This window comes from Eucalyptus grandis, chromosome 5, assembly GCF_016545825.1.
Source record: "Eucalyptus grandis isolate ANBG69807.140 chromosome 5, ASM1654582v1, whole genome shotgun sequence".
Taxonomy (NCBI): Eukaryota; Viridiplantae; Streptophyta; class Magnoliopsida; order Myrtales; family Myrtaceae; genus Eucalyptus; species Eucalyptus grandis.
The window spans coordinates 24,862,499-24,871,448 of NC_052616.1; the positions used below are offsets into that span (position 1 = coordinate 24,862,499).

Consider the following 8,950-nt stretch of genomic DNA (forward strand, 5'->3'; position numbering starts at 1 on the left):
AGAAAACGGGGGGATAAGATCAATTCAAGATATTTTAGTCACCTATCTGGAAAAGAGATGCTTTCTAATTTAGCAATGATGTGCTACCCATCTTAAGAAAGAAGAAATGATCAGACTTACCCCTCAATGCATTTCTCGTTGCAATGACTAATAAAATCATCACGAATATGCTGTCCAAACATTCGACCAATTTTGCCACATCCTCTAAAGGCAATACATCCCATATCTTCAGGATTTGGATGTATCTTAGTTCCTTTACAATATCAATCATGCATAAAACATAGAGACGTTCAGCCTTAAATTTTCTCACGATATGAGATGAGTGTTCACAAATTATATCATCCAATTTTTTCTTCTTTGGCCTCTAGCCACTGGATAGTTCTAACAGAAGGGTGATAATTGACATCTTTATCCTGAGTGATGCAAGCTTCCTGAAAGACTTCAGGAAGTTGTCACTGAAAAGAACCTGAAAACACCAAAGCATGACAATAAGAAATGTAGTCACAAGTTCCATAAAAACTTAATGTTGCTTTTGAAAAATAAATGTAGCCGTAGAATACTGTTGAGTGAAGTTTTTTACCGTCCACTTAGCATTTCTGAAAAGTACACTGCTTCTGTCAAGCAGATCATCAAGTTGATTATTCTCTTTCTTCACATCTAAGATGGCTTTAGCCAAGTACTTGTTAACATCAACATTGAAGAAGCATCCACGACTATTAGCATCATCAACCAAAGCTTCCCACACAGATTTGCTTTCCGTCGGTGTTTTCCCATTTCCCAAAATCCATAGACAATACCTATAGATAGGAGATAATTCTGGGATTACTGGCTATATCACTCTGACAATGTAATTTGACACGGTTAAGAGGATTGAGTACCTCGCCTTGGTAAGATCAACATTGGTCCTCTTAGTATTGGACAAGAACCCAATATCTCCATGCGAGTTTGATTTGACGGTGGATATTATAACAATGTCTTCTTCACCCCCTTGAAATCCATCCACTGACTTCACCTTGACCATAAAACCCTTGGTATTTTCCTGCTTTTTTTCCAAGTTTAGCTTGAACTGCAGCAACCTGAACTTCATGAGGAGATATGACACCTACGTCAGATTTTCTTCTGATCCATTGCAAGCTGCAAAGTAAAGGAAATAAAACCATCACTACCATGATATTATTTTATGCAGGGTGAAAAACTTCAAAAGAAATATCTTCGCAAGAGTACTATTAATGGCCATCATAATCTATACCTATATGATCACGTAATACATGCAAAATCCATGTGGTCAAAAGAACATGCATAAAATTCTCTTGACATACCTCTGTATAGATTCCTCAATATTCTTGAGACAACTTCCACCTCAACAGGGTTTCTACAGCTACATCCATCATCACCGACTTCTTCTCATCCATCAGTAATATTTATGAACAAGTAAGGGCCAAACATCGGCCCTGGCAAATGACTTTTTCTGTAACTTTTGCACTTCACGTTTGGCCCATCCAAAATTTGGTTTTGATAAAACTTTGAAGTCGTAAACAGACTTATCGATGGATGCATCCGGTATTGTATATTGAGAAGTTGCCTTGAATAATTTAGTGAAGTTAATCGTTCAAACAGACTCCTTCCAAAACCAGCCCTGCTAGAAATCTGTAGAAATGAAGCATGATAATATATATAAAAAAAAAAATTAAGGGCCGTTAGGTATAGAAAATTAGCCCATCTGAGCTCAAATGAAGAGAAGGATACTACACATCTTTCCAGACCAAGCAACTGACACTCATCTCCAACTAAAATCAGATGCTTGACACCAGGGAGTTGCAGAGGAATTACTGACTCGCATTCTTTCAACTGGGCTGCCTCATCGATTGCCAGTAAATTGAGAGGCTCCATTGCCACAGAGTACAGCTTACATGAACTAGAAGCAGTGAAAAAAATCAAGGAAGCATGTTGATAACAGAAGTCACCAATCATGGCCTTACTTGTATGGTTTGGAAGTTTTGGACCTTTCAAAGAATCACGAACAGTTAGCAACATGGAAAGGCATTCCTGTCTCTTCATCTATAAGTATTAGTTAATCTATGGATGTCTTAAATGAAGACAGGCTAATTTCATCATGTGAAAGAGTTAGCTCCATCTTCTCTGAGTCCAACCTCTCTCCACATAATAGAGTTTCAAAAGAATCAAGTAAAGTAAGGAGGTGTGTAATCTTCTGGAATCTGGATACATGAGTATAGAAAATGAAGAGGCATACCTGTGGTTCTTGGCGTTGTGATGGTATCTTAGCAAGAAGCTCTTCCATGGGAGTCAGTGGAGCAGTTGTTTCAGTAATTACTTCCACCACTTTACAGTATGAAAGGCCACAGATTTTGGCCTTGACTGCCATGAGTTCTACCACCTGAAATAGTAAATCAGAAATGCCTTTCCTATCATTGGCAATGTTGAAAATGTGTGACACTATTTCTGAGAACATTTCCCCCACAAGTGCTGCAAGGGTGGAAATCTTTTTCATTCAAAAAAGAGAATAAATATATGCAGTATTTATTCAGAATGCAAACTGAGACGCTAGCAAAAGCAGTAAAAGTGACTCCTTGATTCATCATTTTTGAGGTGGAATTTTAACAAGTGCAAGACCTCATAGATATACTATTAATTCCAACAGATCTGCAAAGCAGTAAGGAGTATGAGTTGAAATGATAGAACAAACCTGATGCACCTAAAAGACGATATGAGAGAGATTAAAAACAGAACATACGATGTGTGCAACTTTGTCCTGCCACTGCCAATAAGCCTAAACAACAACAATAGATGAAGCTTGGCCCATCTGCTTCACTCGCCCAGACCAAAAGCAAACAAAATAGATCTCCCAGCAAAGTGCTCTGTATATTCAGAAAATAATATCTTTACTTTCTTTAAAGTTATACACCATTTGGTTTTTAACCTTCAGTTAAAAAGAAATGTCTTCAGTTTCTTGATAGCCAGAAAATCTAAAAATGCTTGCTGATTTATGCATATGCAAATAAACTTGACAACTTTACCTAAAGGTTTCAAACATGGCCTCCAAATAAAGTATCTTCCTCTGACTGAGTAATATTATGAGTTTCTTCATAAGCATTAGTAGGCCGCTGCATTCCCTCTGGCCATCTGAATTAACACTTGTAGATTAGTAAGATTATTCAAAAACTGTGTTCAACGGAAAAGTTGATTCGAGAAATACTAACAGTGTAAGGAATACCACTGGCTATAAGTGCTTCTTCGGCTTTTCTTTTCCAGATCAACACTCCCCAGAACAAACTTAAGGGGCAAGACAGCAGTCAATAGATCATGTTTTATATATCTTCATAAATAGAGAATAGTCTCACAAAAAGGAAAAAAAAAAGCCCACTTACTTCAGTATAGCCGCAGGAAATCCGACCTTGTTTGTTCCCAAAGATGAAACCATGATGAAGTGGTTAACTTTGGCCGAAGTTGCTGGCCAAATAGAGACAACACAATCTAATCGTTGCATAAGAATCCTGAGGCACTAAAGAAAATGATCTTCGGTGGCCAGGACTCAAGAGACCCCCCTTGATCTTGAAACTAATAAGCAATTATATGGTGTATGGACTTTATCTACCTGCATCAATGAGGTTCTTCGTAGCCATATAGTCAATTCTGTATGGGCCCGTCACATCAAAAACTTCCTTTTCGCTTGCACCAATGCAGATATAACCACAGAAGCATTGGCTAAGGCTGGCCTTATCTGATCTGGCTTCTCCAAGTCACATTCCACAACTTCAAGCTTCTCTACAGCTGGGCTAAAAACCATAAAATAGCTGTTATTTGTTATCACAGAGTATCTTTTTAACAATAATGGATTTATAAATGAAGATTACCATAAGAAATGACAATGTAATGGTTGAAAAGACAGTGCTAATGAGAAGTCATCAGCATTTATCTCTCAATCCTTTGCTTAAGCTTCAACAAGAACTTCTCATTGTCTTCTTCAGCTGTCTTCAGCAACCTCTCTAACAAGTGAGAGAAATCCCTTAAACATTGGCAAAAAATGGAGAAGTCTAATGGACTTACCACATATATTCATTCCGCTTTAATTGGAAAACTCTATTTACCGATAATAATCTTCTCATTAAGACAATCCATATCTAAAAAGGGAAGAGGAAGAAGAAGAAGAGATTAAGTAAAATAGTCACTTATTAGATATATAAAAAGAATTACAATATATAAAAATATAAATATCACTTACCCAATTCAAATTTTTCTGCATTCTCAATCCACTCTTCAACATCAATCAGTACACAAATGGCTCTCAATCAATCTTGAGTACAAATAAAATCTTTCACTACTTTGGGAGTTAAAGAACTTTGAAAGCCATCAAGCACACGACCCGATGTACTAAAAGTTTATTCTAAAGCAACAGTAGTTACGAGAATAGACAAAATATCTCGAGCTATCAAAGAAATGATCTTATCTTTTGAAACAGTAGTCTTCCATCACATCAAAATGTCAAAATCAAGAACTTTTTCATTTTTTTCTTGAAGATACTTATCAAGCTCGGATTTGTTGTCATGGCATCATATTCATTCGAATATAAAAACATTTTCTTCCAAGCTTAGGCGTCGTACTACTTTATTCCTTCATTACCACCCACATAGACATTGGAACCACTACTACTTACACACAAATTATGGTCACCAAAATTCTGATCAGTTGAAATGAGAAGATTGCTCATAAAATTCATACAAACGCTCCAATGTATTCTTCACCTTGTAATGCATCTCTTTAATTTTGATTCATCTTCATAAATTTGTCCATACAAGAAACTCACATAATTCAACTTGGCTTTAGGATCTAACACAATCGTAATCAACACAATCATATTCACTTTATCCAAACTTCCATATTATTTATCAAATTTTTCTTTTATTTTCGCACCCATAACTTGAAGCTTAGGATTCAAAGCATCGGCCGCATCTTTCAAATATCTATACAAAAGAGCTATCCATTCAAAATAATCATTTGAAGTAACATATGAACTCCTCGACATCCGATTGGTGGCATTATACAATACTTTTAGAAATTATGAAAGAATAATAGCATTTTCCCAATCATCATCACTAGAAATTTCATGATTAAGCTCACTTGCAAAAGATATATCATCTCCTTCCATCATTTTAAAAGCTTTTATGAATTTTATGGCGATATCTAACATGCGGTAAGTGGAGTTCCATCGAATGACAACGTCAAGAACTACCAAACCCTTATAAGTGATCTATTTACTCTCAATGCAAGATTGAAATGTTTTGACTCTCGTGGGAGAACTGCTTACATACCTAGCCACATTTCAGATACGTGCAATGGAGTCACATACCATAGTCAAGTTATCTCTTACAATCAAATTTAATATATGAGCTATGCACCTCATGTGCAAAATACTATCTAATATCAACAATCTTTCTTTTGAAAGCTTTTCACTCAAATAACCAATTACAACATTATTCGAGCTAGCATTATCTACGATGATTGTGGACACCTTTTTTTTCTATTCCCCACTCCTGAATGCATTTCTCCACTATTTTCCCAATCTTCCTATCTCTGTGACTATGCATCACCGCAAAGTTGATAATTTTTTATGCAACTTCCAATTTTCATCAATAGAATGTGTAGTGAGACACAAATAATTCAGATTTTGAATGGAACTCCATGTATCAGTCATGAGTGCGATCCTAAAAATAATCTTTCCGAAATAAGTCTTCAAAAAAGTTCTTTCATATAAATACAACTTCATGCAATCTTTTGTCACTGTGAAACGTGATAAATGTTTGAAGAAATGTTGTAACTCACTAACAAATTCACGAAATCCAACACGCTCAACCAAGGAAAAATGTTGCTCATTAAAGATGATGAACCAAGCAAGCATTCACCTACAACGTTCTTGATTAGACGACCATGTCGATAAAACGCTACCGGTATTAGAATCTCCTCTTGTCTTGCCAACCATATCTACATTATGTGGTGCAAAAAATTTATGCATTTCATATACATTATGGGGAAAACTCTTGCATGTGGTCAATTATTTCCTCATCACAAAGGTACCGTTAGCAACACGGTACTTAAGCACGAACCCACAATGAATGCACTTCACTTTATATGATTTTCCATCATTATCATTGATTCTCGCATAATGATTCCAACATTCAAATATATATTTCTTATCACGAGGAATATGGGAACCAAGTACCTTATTTGTGGCACTCATGGTAGGGGGTGCCTCTTCTTTATTTTTATCATCAGAAAACTCCAATTCCATGATTGGAGTCATCTTCTCATGCCCCTCCACCTCCATTGACATGTTATCTTGATACATTAACTTCACACTACATAATAATAATAAAATATAATTAGAAATTTCAAAATAAAAAGCAAACTAGAAATGAAACACCACTAGAACAAAAATGTCTAGCATAGAAATGGGATTTCCTTCACACCAGCAAATCAAGGAAGCAATTGCATAGAAATGAGACTATTAAACTTAGCAAGAAACTTAGCTTACCTAGCAAAAAGGTAAAACAATTGATTGCTGGATGCAATTAAATTTTTTACACTAAACTAAATGTCGCTCGTATTCTTTTTGTATGCAAAATGCTGCCCCAGAGTGTACCAAGTCGTAGGATGTATGCACTCATTTAGCAAGATCAGGAAACCAAGACAGATTTGTCGAAATCAAGATGAGACAATGTATGTATTTTGTTTCTGAAAGAAAAGAGTTCGTTAATATGAAGCTAATTACCCTACACCTGTTGGAGCTAGTTTTCTTGAATGATTATTTTACAACTACATGAAGTAGGGTGCACAATATATTATTTCATGGGTATCTTTTCTATCATTTAGCTCAACTGAATGCTAGTGCTTAGATCCAAGGTTTTGGTTTTATGTAGGTTAGATGGTGCGGAGGATTTTTAGGAGTCAGACTTAAGACCTCCAGGATCTTAGTAAGGATGGACCATCATTAGGCAAATCATGTTACTCATGTTAAATTATTAGGAAGTCCTAGAAATCTGAAAATGAGGCTTATGGCGACATTTGGATAGAGTTCATACTTTGTCTCATTAGCTATTGTATTTAGTTGGATTGATTTGATAATAATCACCAATGAATAGGCTCAAAAGTGCACCATGACAATTATTTGTAGCATTTCCAATTACATAAAAAAGATTACGCCCAAACACAAGCTTTCATCATACGAGCCTAGGTGGCTGTGGCTATTAGCAATATATGTTCTAGTGGTTCAAATTATGTGGAGTTCAATCAAGCAGCTTCCTAGATGAAGTTCCAAAAATGTTTGCAAAAACATAAAGTCAATGTAACCAAACAGAGCCATTCATGTCTCTCCAAAAACATAAAGTTCGCAAAACGACGAAGAGAGGGTAACAGAGATTACTAGCACATGTCAGGGGCGGCTGGGCAAGCAGTGTCGGGGGCGACTAGACGAGCGGTGTCAGGGCTGACTGGGCAAGTGGCTAGGTGAGCAACTTCAGGGGAGGCTTGGCAAGCGGTGTCGGGGTGACTAGGTGAGCGGCGTTGAGGGTAGCTAGGCAAGCGGCTTCAGGGACGATTGGGCGAGCAATGTCAAGGGTGGCTGGGCGAGTGGTGAGCGGTGTCAAGGGCCGATTGGGCGAGCGGCGTTAAGGGTGGCTAAGTGAGCGGTGTTAGGGGTGAGTAGCATTGGGGGCGGCTGGGCAAGCGGTGAGCAGCCTCCATTGAGGGGACGAGTGGTGTCCAATGGCAACATCAAGGGCCAGTGGTTGAACAATGAGGCGGGCGAGGGGTGACGTGTCGAGGGAGGCAAGGGCGAGGAGAGCATGGGGCGACTAGCGTCCAGCAGCGAGATGAGTGGCATTCGGCGGCGGCGTCGAGGGCAAGCAACATTCGGTGGCGGTGTCAAGGGCGAGCAGCATCGATGACGGGGCAGAGGCAGAGAATAGGAAAGGACTTAGAGGAGAATTGTGAATTGAGGGAGGGTAAACAATTAAAATTGATTTTGGGCTTTTTTGATTTAGGGCTTTTTTTGGAATCCTAACCGATTCCCATAAAAATGGAACCGGGAATCGAAACCAGTCTCTTTAGAATGGAGAACCAAACTGGACCCTTCAGTGCAGTTCTTCGATTTCCGGTTCTACTCGGGAGCTACGCTCACCCCTACCATGTACCCACTCAGAAATCGATGGTTTGGTTTTAAGATGAAATGGTATTTAGTTTTTGATTTCAAAGAGTTGAGAACCATCTTACCAGTTTGGTTCCCGATTTTTGGATGGGAATTGATCACTCCTAGTTCCATACAATCCATAATCTTTGTTTAAGAGAAGGCAAATCTAGAGTCAAATATCTAGGGCAAGAAATTTTCCTTTTATGTTCTCCTTTTTAAATAATCACTTCTTTGGCCCTTTCCAAGCCAATTTTGTGGGTTCGCTTTACGGTTACATTTTATTTAAAAAATTTGCCACCTCAGAAAGCTTGAAGTCTTCCGGTATAATCACTTGTCATGTCAGGCGTGTTGTTTTAAGAGAAAATTAGATGATATTTGAATATGGATTATAAATTTTAGTCATCCAGTGATTAATATTCAAAATTTTCAGCCACCCTCCTTGTGATATCTTTAATTTTCTTGATTTGAGTTATTTGACCAATTGTTGTGAGTGCAACATAAAGAGTTTTATATCAGGAGAAGTACAGCGCAAGTGCCAAAACTTGGCATAGAGGAACACTTAAGTGCCAAAATCGGAACAAAACGAATTACTTAAGTTTGAAAGTCCGGCCAAACTGTTGACGTGGCGATTTTCCAGCGAAATAAGTGCAAAACGACATCGTTTTTGTGCTAACGTGGTCAAAATAATATAAAAATTAATTAAATTAAAATTAAAACCAAATTTATTTAAAAAATAAAATACAAATACAA

General features: G+C 37.5%; 1 long non-coding RNA gene across 1 annotated transcript; it reads right to left on the bottom strand.

The window, feature by feature from the left end:
- Positions 1-3,273: 3,273 nt before the first annotated feature.
- On the bottom strand, positions 3,274-3,788 carry LOC104444612. Its single transcript, XR_725467.3, has 3 exons — positions 3,614-3,788; positions 3,387-3,468; positions 3,274-3,291 (listed from the first exon to the last, which is right to left on the bottom strand). It is a non-coding gene; the product is annotated as an uncharacterized LOC104444612 (long non-coding RNA).
- Positions 3,789-8,950: the final 5,162 nt, after the last annotated feature.